General features: G+C 47.4%; 1 protein-coding gene across 6 annotated transcripts in view; it reads left to right on the top strand.

The window, feature by feature from the left end:
- ARHGEF1 (Rho guanine nucleotide exchange factor 1) overlaps positions 1-12,849 on the top strand; it is a 1,792,426-nt gene that overhangs the window by 168,806 nt on the left and 1,610,771 nt on the right. For all 6 annotated transcript variants that reach the window (XM_069640923.1, XM_069640913.1, XM_069640921.1 and 3 more), the window contains exon 2: positions 4,292-4,444. The gene's annotated coding sequence lies outside the window, so the exon portion shown is untranslated. The remainder of the gene's footprint in view (positions 1-4,291; positions 4,445-12,849) is intronic.

A 12,849-nucleotide genomic window follows, 5' to 3' on the forward strand; every position in this document is an offset into this window, starting at 1 on the left:
TATGAAGGTTCCAGTAATGATCTTCACTTGTTTCCACCTCTTTAGTTTTATTGGGATGCGTATGAATGCTCCAGTAATGATTCTCTTGATTTTTTAGGGGTCTTTCCTTATTGATACTTGTATCAGAGTTTACATAGTAGTTATCAATCTTATCCATTATTTCGTTTTCACTGAGACAAGTACAATACATGCAGTTGTTATTTGTTATCCCTCCCGGGTCTCCCTCTTTACCCACCCTTTTTTCACTGGGGTTCGTGTCACCAGGCCTGCACTCAAGGCGGAAGCTCATCTTGCATCAGGTTGGCTTGAGATTCTCTGCTTCTTTCTCTCGCTCTGTGTCTGCTCTGTGATGTGAGTGGGTCTGTGGTCTTGCCATTGTTGCAGGACTTAATAGTCCACCGACTCTAGGTCACGCCATTACCTAAGGATCGGTATCTTAGTTGGGGTTCCCTTTGCCCAGCTTCTCCTGCTTCCAGCTTTTTTTCATGTTCGCTTCACACACCAGTTCTCATCCTGGTTTAAAAGCTGGTCGTCCTGGTCTCTCTCAGCTCTCACTGCACAGCTGACCACCTGAAACTCCCTGGCTTCTCCTTCCCCTGATAGAACTGCTTCTTCTGCTTTTATGACTCATTGCTGGGTTCATAGTCCTTTCTCTTTGTTGCTTGAGTGTTCTGTATTACTCGTGCACTGTTCTTCTCAGTATTAAAAGAATGCTTCTCGTCATGACAAACCAATGGTTCTACACCTAAGTAAGAAACAGTTGTTCGTTCTTGTCGTCTTTGTGTTGTAGCTGTTAATGGTGGGATGTGAGTGAGTAATTTAGGGAGTTCCTCTTCGAAACAGGAGTCCTTGTCCCCAAGGGGGCAGAGGGGTCTCTCGGTAAGGTCCCTCTACACCTTGGGAGGGTATTGCATAGCAGGCTCACCTTCCTAGCCTCACAGTGAAAGGCTGCCCCCAACCCCCACCGGGAGAAGTGAGAGAGCCCTGCGATTCATCTCACACTGCCCATGACCATGTTAATCCATATGGCCATTCCCACCTGCTTCTTGCCCAAAACAAAACCTCCTATGATATCTTTAAACTAGGTTTATCAAGACGTATGATTAAACTTTGAGCTTAAAGTGCCTGCCAGTGTTTTTAAACAGTCTTTTGAAAGTTAATGATTTCATTGGAGCTGTTCAGGTGCTACTGGTGTGATAAAAATGTCTTAACCAGTTTAGCCTTAAATCACTGTATTTATAAGCACTATGCATGTGCTTTACTGTGGTCCTCTTAAAAGCAAGCATCGTCAGTGTGAACCGTTTTGTCTTGTGTATAAGTATTGGGCATTTGCAAGGCACTGCTATTATATGCCCATGTACCTGCACCATATTGCAGCTGCGATCGTCAGTGGTCAGTTATTACCACTACGGCAGTGCCTGGTAAATGCCTTTCCCATGCCTACACAAAAGCCAAAACTGTTGGCATTGTCATTGCTTGTTTTATTGTGTTCGACCAAGTAGGTAAACCCAAGAGGAGTCTGCGCTGTACCATTGTGTCCCAAAAAATCATACCGGTTTACTGTACAGAGTTGTTGAAATACACGTGCTGAAATATTTCCGTGAGGGTGGTGAATTGCGCAATGGCATCATGCTGCTTTATTTCATCTGACCCGTGTTGGCGCATGAGACTGCTCAAGGAATGCTTGGAGAATCGGTCTCAGAATACATAAGACTGGTAAGCAGCAATCACACTATCATGCTATTGCAGTCGGTTAAGATATCACTTCACTTGGACGTCCTAGTTCAAAGAACTGAGATTTTCTTTTCCAGAGTCCCTGAAGAATACGCTTAACCCCTCAATCTGTGACTGTCGACTCTATCATTGGGGAGCGCATATGGATCATCTGACGACATGAAGAGCAGACATGAAGAGCATAGTCAGAAAGGGAGAAAGTTGATATTTAGTCCATCTAGCTTTCTTGGACTTGCTTAGGTACATGCGTCGGTCAGGCATCTGTGGAAAATCTATTTGGATGAGCTTGTATCCTATCAATGTTTATCAATGAAGATTCCAGGATTGTGACAGAAAAGTTACACAACCCCATTTCTCCCAATAATTGACTTGTTCTAACTGCCTGAGTGCATACTAATAGCGGACAGAAGCCTGTTACCTTAACAAGTAACACTTATGCATGTTTTATTAATGCTTGCATGTTCGTTTTCTTGCTTTTTATTTTTTCCTTTGTTCAACAGCGTAGAAAGGATTAAGAGTCAATATTGGATGTTTTGAATATAAATCTGGCAAAATCCAAAAGCGTAAGCCAAGTGGGCATTATGTATTTTTTACGTCATTTTTATATTAAATAAGTGACTCCATTTGGAAAAGTTGTCCAGGATCCCGAAATGTAGAAAATCAACAAAGATTTCCTTTCTCCACTATTTGAAGAAACTGTAAAGGCTATTTTCCTCTGCTGCCAGTTGTCAATTGATCATTTATAAACGGAATGAATCTCAGCAGTTGGAGATTTTTATTCCAGTTTCATTAACTTAATAGGCATATCATGTTTCGGTTGCCCCCCAAATCCTTCATCAGGCTCAGAATCTACATACATCCTTATTAATTCAATACAAAATATCCTATATAATATATGCCCACTAATACCACATTCACTTATGTGGTCTACTTAAAACATTGGGTATTTTAGATGTGCTCATGTGAATAGTGTGTTTAAAACTCTTTCCAAAACTTCCTAAATTGGTTGTAACGAGTCACCAGAGTAGAGGTGCCAAGGCTTGACCTGAGAGCACTGCTTTTTTTGTATCCCCATCCCAGGGCTATTCCGATCTTCTGGAGAATAAAAAGGGGCAACAAAGGAAAAAGCATGTGAATTAGAAGGGGTGGGGCCGTTTGGGGGGTGGTGGGGAGCAGTGTTCTGCCCGTGAGATTCTTACAAGAAAGAGACTGTAAGCGTATGGATGACGGACTTGCCTCAACCTTGCATGACCTTGAAATCTGATGACATCGCAAAGTGCAGAAACATTGATGGAAATGGTCCATAAAATCATGAAAAACAAGACCAAATGAATCATTTAGATATTTTGGTACCAGTCTCTAAAGGCAGTATGCCCAGCACTTCACTGCATTTCTACTTCAACATATGAAGCATGTGAAGAATAACCATGCATCTCACTTGGATAGTACTGAAGATTAACCCAGATAGATTGTGAAACTAGCCATGCGTATCAATGGATAGAATTGTGTTGATTGGCTACTCTCCAAGTTCTTCTAGGTGGCTTATGTACTAACCGCCCTGCTCCTGCTCCCTCTAACACACTACCTTAGCACCATACATGCCCACTGGACTAGCCAACCTATACATAAACACACCACCAACATAAGTAACACTGGCATACAACAACACCAGACACTGGACCTTAGCCATACGGATACAACACGCCAGTGCGCACAGCCACAACCTTAAATACCATCCAATCGACAGGTAAAACACATACACACCCCCAACATAACAAACATTCACATTGAAAATAACCCAGGCATTGGGTCTTACCCGTAGGTATACAACAAACCAGTGCACGCAATTAACCATCTGCAAGCCAACACACACAGACGCCGGTTTCTCCTGGTTCTGGACCAATCCTATCTCTCTACCCTCACTAACCAACCATGTCCTCTTTCTTGCAGAGCCACATGAGCGCTTGGAGACTGCCCCTGGGTTGTAGCGGTGTGTGGTATAAATTAACATAACATAGAATATCCCCACTTCTGGGACGTTTGAGAACCGTCTCGATGACCATCAATCTCTATTGGAGCTGAATGTCTTGCTTGAGGAAAATGCCAGGCAACTGGATATTTAATTGATTTTGCTTGAATGTCTGAACAGTGCTCAATCTGCTTTCAGAATGGAGGTGCAGTTTCTCCTATATATTTTTTGCATGAGGCACGATGGCATGTGCCACCATTGGTTTCAAAGGGTGTACGTTGGAGTTCTTCACTAGATGGACGCCTCAAGGCAAATGGCAGCTATCATGACACACATTGTGACATACGTCTGTTAAGACATTGATGCACCGCATTCTTAACTTATATTAGTCTGCTTTGTGCTGCCTGTAATTTTAACACCATGCGCTTTGACAATCGATTCTCATGTTTTGCTCCTCGATCTCCAAACATTAATGTACACTTAAAGATCATTTGTAATTCCATACGGTTTGCTGAGATATGGAGTTGGTCTACGTCTAACAATTAGTACCAAACGTGTTGACAAAGATCAATCTTTCCTCATCCATAGGTACTGCTGCATGCTGTAATAATGCTGGCATTCCCTTGGCCATTGCTTTATTTATAGCAGCAAGAGGCGCCAACAGTCACCAGCCCCTGCGTAGGACCTCGTTTTGCTGGACCAGAGGTGATGGAAGGTGACCAAAGCTTGTGAAGGAGAGAGGTATGGCAACTGTTCATGCGTTTTGCTTGTCAAAACTAACTTTGCTTGTTACATCTGCATTTGAAAACTGACAATAATTGACTTAACATTTATGTATCCAGTCCTGGGCATGCCAAAAGCAGTAGTTAATGGGCATGTGGAAAGTGGCACTAGCTGCTACTGTACAAGTTTGCCTAATGTTTTCTATAGAGAAATGGGTTATAGCTGCTTCAATTGGTTAATGTGGGTAATCCCAACGGTGCCTTGATGGCCAGGTGAGTTTTAGCTGAAGGTGCTTAGAGTTGTGTAATGACTTTACGAGTGTGAGGAATGTCCATGTCTTTCAACATTTTGCAGGAGAGACTTCTGTTTATTGCTGTATACTTGGCATATTCGAGTAGACCTCATGGGCATAGTTGAGCAGCAAGTTGAACCAGGGGCAGAATTGCATGGCAACTTGATTACTTGACTTCGTCCTGAAATATGTAAGCACCACCTATATTTGCAGCAATTATGTTATTTTCTTTTCTGTGTGGGGAATTTTGACGTGATGTTCATTGTTGGGGCAGAATTTCAATTTTGGGATTCGCCCCCCCCCCATTTTTATGGGTTCGGTAAACATTTTGCTTTCTTTTTATTGGCTGCTCGGCTTTCTTTTTACTTTACTTTTGTGACCAGAAAGACGTCCAGTGCGACCCTTCTGGGATGTGTTGCCCTAATAGCCCTTATGGATACCAGAACAGGGATGCTTAAGCACCCCACATTGGTCCTTTGGTCCAGGTGTGATTCTCTAGGCTGGTAGCAGCAGTAATTTAGTTTCTGATGTTTGTTAATCTGCTTAGAATCACATGCTGTGCATAGGTCCGACATCCAGTGGTCACTGCGGAGTATTGCATTTTGTTTTTCGTAGTCGAAAAGGGGACGTCGACTAGGCGTGTCTGAAACACTATCCCTATAGTGACGTGCGTTGTACCCACAATCCCTCACGCGTCGAGGTCCCTCAGATTGTTTTTTTCCGCCCAGCTTCTGGTCGCCTTCACGCGGAGCTCCTCGAGAGACATTGCAACCCTCGACCTTTGGTCGTTTCTTCTACGAAGATTAATACAGCACTCCCTCGACGCAGTGTAGCTGTTCTCCGCCGAGCAAAATCGTCGACGGAGGGTCGAGCGGAGGAAATCTTCAGCGCTGCCGAACACGTGGCCTGGCCTCGCTGGCCACTTACAGTAGGGAGAGTGGGGTCGTGGGACATCTCTGGGTCTTTCTGAGAATGCCTTTCACTTTCCCCTTCCTTTCCCTGGGGGTGTTTATCGCGATTTATTGCCTCTGCTATGGAGAGGACACCATTTAGGTTTTGCCCACTTTGTAAAGGCAAATTCACTTGGAAGGACAAGCACTCACGGTGTAACCGCTGCTTGCCCCTCGATCACAAAGAGGAAGGGTGCGCGGCTTGTCGGCTTCTGAAGCCTAAAACTCTAAAAGACCGTAGGGTTAAAAGGTGGGCGGCCTACGCGATGTCGAAGGCCGAAGGTTCACCCGCCGCTGCTACCACCGACAGTGACGAGGAACGCGATGACACGACCTCCGCCACGGAAGTCGAAACCCCCTCTAAGGAGCGCTTACGCGCTTCGTCGTCTGTCCCCGGCCCCGACGGGCTCGGCTCACGCCCTGCTTATGGGGATGAACACCCCGGCGACACTGACGCACACAAAGATTCACATAAAGATAAGCACACAACCCATGGCTCTTCTTCGTCTAAGTCGAAGAGAGCTTCGGCGCCCAAGGAGACGCAGGTTCCACCGGCGGCCTCCTCGGACCGTTCGGGTTCGAAGCCCCTCTCGCAACCGCAGCCGCGACCTGCGACTGGGCTTTCGGCAAACAAGGGCGCCACCACCAAACCACCGGCCGGTGCGCATCAACAGAAGGCGCATACCGCCGTACACCGCTCGATACCCATAGCGTCGAAAACTCAAGCTTCCGCCGACAAGAATGTCGCCGATAGCTTAGCCAGGATCGTTGTAGCCGACGCCCAAAAGCGTACGCCGAAAATTTCGTCGAGCGTTACGCATAGATCAAAGGATACGCCGAAAACACCCGAAGGAAAGCAGGGATTACCCCCTTCAGTCAGGGAGTCTCCCTACACACCTGAGGGTTTTGAGGAGGGCGACGGGACACTTTCCTCGACGCTTTGGGAGAGGTCGAGCCATTTCGAGGTAGACAACTCGAGTTTTCCCCCGCTAGACCGCTCTGGGGTACCCCATGAAACTATGGAGAGACTCCACCTCTGTATGGAGAGGATGGAAAAGTTTATGAGTACCCAAGCCCCTCTAACTCTCAGAAGAACTAGAGAAGGGCCTCAAGACGACCCCAGAGCCAAAAAACCGAGGCTGGTCGATCCCCTGCTGGACACAGCCTCAGACTTCCAAGACGTATATGACCTCACTGGGGAGGAACAATACTTCGAAGAAGAAGATGATTTCATGGACAACGAAGGACAGAACCAGGAGGAATGTCTAGAAGACAGAACAGACATTATAGAAGAAGGCTTCGGGATTAGCCCAGGAGAAGGACCTTCGCACCCCTGGCAATCACCATCAGTGTGTTCCGACACTGATGCCCTAAATCTAACTCCTCCGGATAATTCTCCAGTTAGGAACACGTCTCCAATAGACGATCAGCCTACTTTCAATGCACTGTTGCGCAGAGCAGCAGCGCATTTCGAACTGGACACGGGAGAACTCTCTCCAGAATTAGACTTTGTAGAAAGAGTCATTAAAGAAAAACCCCCGGTCAGCCAGACCATTCCTCTCCTCGCTTCAGTTAAAAGGAGGATCACCCCGTCGCTGTCCACTCCCGCTTTGATCAGAGGGGTCAATCCACGGATTGAGAAACTTTTCGCTCCTTCACCCTCAGACCCGCTCTACATTAGAGGACATTCCATACCGGACTCCCTAGTTGTATCTAATACTAGAAAGAGGGCAGGGGTACCACTTTCCACCAGTGAGGCACCCCCTGACAATGAGGGCAAGAGGCTATATGCCCTTGCAAAAAGAGTTACTTCCTCGGCTGCCTTCTCAGCAAGAATTGCCAACAACAATTCCTTGCTGGCGAGCTACGCAGACGCGCAGTGGACCAAACTGCGCAAAGACGCAGAGGAAGCACCGGAGCCTTTACGTACACGCCTACTGTCGACTATTGGCGAAGGAACACAAGTGAACCAGAGCATTGTAAAAAACTCTCTGGACGCGGCAGAAACAGCAGGACGTTCCCTGGTACAAGGAATACTCCTAAAGCGCCATGTATGGCTGCGCAACTCAGGCTTTAAACCGGAGACACAGGCGTCTTTAATAAATAAACCTGTCGAGGACGCTAACCTCTTCGGAAAAGCGGTAGATGAAGCCCTAGAGATGGCCAAAAAAGAGTTCGACACTATCAAGACTCTTGACCAGATCTCTAAGCCCACTACCAGACGCGGCTATGGCAACAAGCGCTTTTTTCGTGGCCAACGGCAACAACAACAAGGTCAGCATCAGCAATACCCTGCCACCAATTACCAAGCCAATAGTGGGCAGTACAGCCAAAGAGGCCAACGCCGGGGCAAAGGGAGAGGTCGGGGATCCACCCCCAGAGGCTCCCAAGCCCCCAACAACTCCAAGTGACGCGAAGATTCGCGTCCCCTCCCATGCAACACCGGTCGGGGGCCGGATAACATCCTTTCTTCCTGCATGGGAGGAGATAACGTCAGACCGTTGGGTACTTTCCACCGTAGCCCACGGATACTGTATCGAATTCAACAGTTCCCCATCCTACAAACCCCCGAGGGGACGACGGTTGACGCCGGAACATCTTGCCATCCTTCTTCAAGAAGTACAACAACTGCTGGAAAAAGGAGCCATAGAGGTCGTGCCTCTATCTCAGGTAACGGAAGGTATTTATTCAGTGTACTTCCTTGTACCCAAAAAGGATCTAACCATGCGCCCTGTATTAGATCTGCGCCCAGCGAACAAGTTTATCAAACCCCAAAAGTTTCGTATGGTGACCTTACAGGAGGTGATCCCGCTGCTTTCGCAGGGAGATTACATGACAACATTGGACATGAAAGATGCATACTTTCATATTTCAATGTTGCCAGCGCACAGAAAATACCTAAGGTTCATGATAGAGGGCAAACACTACCAGTTCAAGGTGCTACCCTTCGGTATAGCTTCAGCACCAAGGGTATTCACAAAGGTACTGGCAGTGGCTGCGGCCCACCTGCGCAGGTTGTCCATCCCAGTTTACCCTTACCTCGACGACTGGCTCATAACAGGGGACTCTTACGAAACATGTTTCTCCAATACCCAAAAGACGGTAGACCTTTTGTTCCAACTGGGCTTCTCCATCAACGAAAAGAAGTCCAGTCTAGACCCCAGTCAAATCAAACAATTCCTAGGGGCTCTAATTCAAACAACGGACGGCCTCGTCTTCCCCTCCAAAGAGAGGGTCCAAAACATGCTGTTTCAGATCCCCCAATATGTGACCGGCCGAGAGGTGACGGTACGCAAAGCAATGCGCTTGCTAGGAATGATGGCGTCGTGTATTTATTTGGTACCTCACGCGCGCCTGCGCATGCGCCCAATGCAAGAGTGGCTCAACAGCCAGTGGTGTCAGGCCAGCGGACAATGGGACGATCTAGTGGTGGTCTCGCAGGCCTTGGTTCTCTCGCTACAGTGGTGGACAAAGGGGAACATGGAAAAAGGAAAACCCTTTGCCACACCCGCGGCGGAAGCCACTCTAACCACAGACGCATCCCTCACAGGATGGGGTGCTCACCTATCCCATCAGACTGCTCACCGAGTGTGGACTCCGAACGTAGCATCCAAACACATCAATCTACTGGAGCTACTAGCAGTATTCAAGGCGCTAAAAGCCTTCCAAAAACACCTACAAGGCAAGACAGTAATGGTCCTTACGGACAGCACTACAGCCATGTACTACATCAACAAGCAGGGGGGGCACCCACTCTCCAGGCTTGTCCAAACTGTCCCAGAATATATGGAAGTGGGCTCTCAAACAGGACATGTTCCTACTGTCACTACATGTACCGGGGGAACTCAATCTGCTGGCAGACAGACTCAGCAGAGATTTCCCTCTGCCCGAAGAGTACGAATGGCGTCTACACGAAGACATCGTCTTCGACGTCTTCACACAATGGGGATTCCCAGAAATAGACCTGTTCGCAACCCTGGAGAACTCTCAATGCCTAAGTTACGCCTCCAGGTACCCCCAGAACCAATCCAAGGGGAACGGTCTATCGATGCAATGGTCAGGGAAATTTGTTTACGCTTTTCCCCCGACTCCCCTTCTCAACAAGGTGGTGCACAAGATGCACCAGGAACAAGTGACCATGATACTGGTGGCCCCAATGTGGGCCCGACAGCCATGGTTCGCTCACTTGATGGAGATGTCTCTATCTCCCCCAGTAAAACTCCCCTGCCCGTACAACATGCTATCTCAGAACAAGGGCAGGACTCTGCACCCATGCCCCCAGAACATGAATTTAGCAGCTTGGCTCCTGAAATCATAGAGTTCGGACATCTACAACTCCCGCAAAGATGCATGGACATCCTCAGGGAAGCCAGAAAACCGAACACTCGCCACTGCTATTCTAGCAAGTGGAAGAGATTTGTCATCTGGTGCAGGAGTAAAAGCATCAACCCTATTGACTGCTCTCCCACACATGTGGTACTATACCTGACCCATCTCTTGGATTCAGGCCTAGTGTTTAACTCCATTAAAGTCCACCTAGCGGCACTTTCTGCATACACCACCTCCCAACTCAAAGTGTCGTGGTGGAGGATCCCAGTTATAAAGACATTCATGGAGGGAGTAAAGAGAATACACCCCCCGATAGCTGACCCTGCTCCCGGATGGGACCTTAATGTGGTACTTACCAGACTCATGGGCTCTCCATTCGAACCCATGCACAAAGCATCCCTTAAACACCTTACTCTTAAGACTGCTTTTTTAATAGCTATCACCTCCATCAGGAGAGTAAGTGAACTTCAGGCTCTTTCTATTCTAGACCCCTTTGTTACAGTTCACAAAGATAGTGGTTCTACGCACTCACCCTAGGTTTGCTCCGAAATTTATTTCTAAATTCCACGTAAACCAGTCTATAGAACTACCAACGTTCTTTCAAAATCCTTCCAATTTGGGAGAAAGGACTCTGCACACACTTGATGTACGCAGGGCGGTCATGTTCTACATGGAAAGAACCAGACCATTGAGGAAGACTAATCAGTTCTTCGTCTCGGTGGCAGCAGGAAGAGAAGGAGATGCGGTTTCAAAATCCACTATTTCTAGATGGATTGTTCAATGCATCACTCTCTGCTATACTCTTGCTAAGAGAGAACTACCCTTTAAGCCAAGAGCACACTCTACTCGAGGCACGGGGGCATCCATAGCATTCATTGCAAATGTTCCCCTTGAGTCCATCTGCAAAGCGGCTACCTGGAGTTCTGTGCACACCTTTACAAAACACTACTGTCTAGATACACACTCTAGATCTGACTCCCAGGTGGGACAGGCAGTATTACGACACCTTTTCTCTACTGTTCCTTCTCATAACCCACCGCCAACTCCGGGTACTGCTCGCTAGTCTATGCACAGCATGTGATTCTAAGCAGATTAACAAACATCAGAAGAGAATGCATTACTTACCGTAAAAGCATTTCTGATGGTTGTATCTGCTTAGATTCACATGCGCCCACCCTTCCTCCCCGCTCGGATGGAAGGAACATAGACTTCCTTTATATATCTCTCTCTCTTTCTGTACTCACTCACGTCTAGAAGGCTCCCTCAGGGCAGAAAAAATACAAACAGAGGGACCTCGACGCGTGAGGGATTGTGGGTACAACGCACGTCACTATAGGGATAGTGTTTCAGACACGCCTAGTCGACGTCCCCTTTTCGACTACGAAAAACAAAATGCAATACTCCGCAGTGACCACTGGATGTCGGACCTATGCACAGCATGTGAATCTAAGCAGATACAACCATCAGAAATGCTTTTACGGTAAGTAATGCATTCTCTTATGCTTGATCAGCAGTGCAGCCCATTTGTATTCATTAGTAGCCCAATGTACCGGAATGGTATCAATGTGATTACTAATGTGTTGAGGCCTACTTCAAGCCATTTCGTTTGGGCCATCCCTTTGTCTGTGTACCATGAGGCGGGCGAAAATGAATGTTGTGCTGACTTGTTCTGACCCACCCTTACATACTCTAGAGTGGTTTCAACTGGGTTTGCATAATTGTCTTCACCCAGACATCTCCAATACCCATCCTGTGGGGTGGACCTAAGTATTTGGTGGTTTCTAGGGCCAGCCTGTTTGGCCACCAAAACATTTGTGTGTCTGCCTGTTGTGTGATTGGAGGGCTGTCCAAAGCATTCCTCAAGTGAATCTGTTTTATCTAGGGGAGACCCGGAGACCTGGTCAGTTTGAAAGATTATTTCCTGAATTATTGATGTGACGATGGGCTGCTGCATCTGAAGACCTGGTTTGGCCATTTTTACAGGACCTTTCTTCCTTTGTCCTTGCGACCGTTTTCTTCTGATGGTAGCCCTTCCTGTACTATTCCTTGCTTAACACCATTAGCAGAGCTGCCCTTCCCCAAGTCCCCTCTGCTGGCTCGACGGCAGCCCCATTTTGTTAGTATTTCTAGTCTAGAGAAGCATCACTACTCCACCTGAGCACCATCGCCGGTCATCCTGGGCCAACTCAATCGGTTGCCCCATCGTAGGAGTGTTTGTTTGCTGGCTGACAAGTCTTGCCCCTCAAGCTGCCTTGATCTCATTGATGGCCATTCCTCTGTTTTCCTGGTGCGTTGCATGTTGCTGCTGCTGGTTATGCCAGGTATGTTGTCCATCAGAGTACATGGATTAATCTCTTTTGCTTGTCTGGGTGGTCCTAGTCCAGTGTTCAAATGCCGGGGCCGGATCAGACCTGTAAAAGAAGCCCTGTACTTGCTGGGTCCCCTTGCCATTTCTGGGCCTAATCCTCTGTCTGGCACCATGAGTACTTGATTCCAGGGGATATGTAAGGACCCAGAGGCATCTTCAGGAGTCTTCTGTGTATAAGAGTAGTGGGGTTTTTGGGGGTTGGGGGGCCCTTCTACTGCGTTTGATCATAGACTTCCATTGATTTGAATTCAGCTTTCCATCCAACAATCTACGACTGGTTGGGTCTCGAGCCTGAAGTTCTTTTGGGGGGGGGGAGGGGGGAGAATCTCTGATGCGCCTTGGGTTTGGATGTTTCACTAGCTGCACCTGTGGGGTAGAATTGGTGCTTGAAGGGCTTTAACACATAACCGTTGCTTGCCTATTGGCTTTGTTCTCCTCTTTCCTTTGGGGAAAATGTTTACAAATGTTTGAACTCCCTGTAAAG

The sequence above is a fragment of the Ambystoma mexicanum genome, chromosome 1q, assembly GCF_040938575.1.
Source record: "Ambystoma mexicanum isolate Mex_15411 chromosome 1q, UKY_AmexF1_1, whole genome shotgun sequence".
NCBI classification, from domain to species: domain Eukaryota; kingdom Metazoa; phylum Chordata; class Amphibia; order Caudata; family Ambystomatidae; genus Ambystoma; species Ambystoma mexicanum.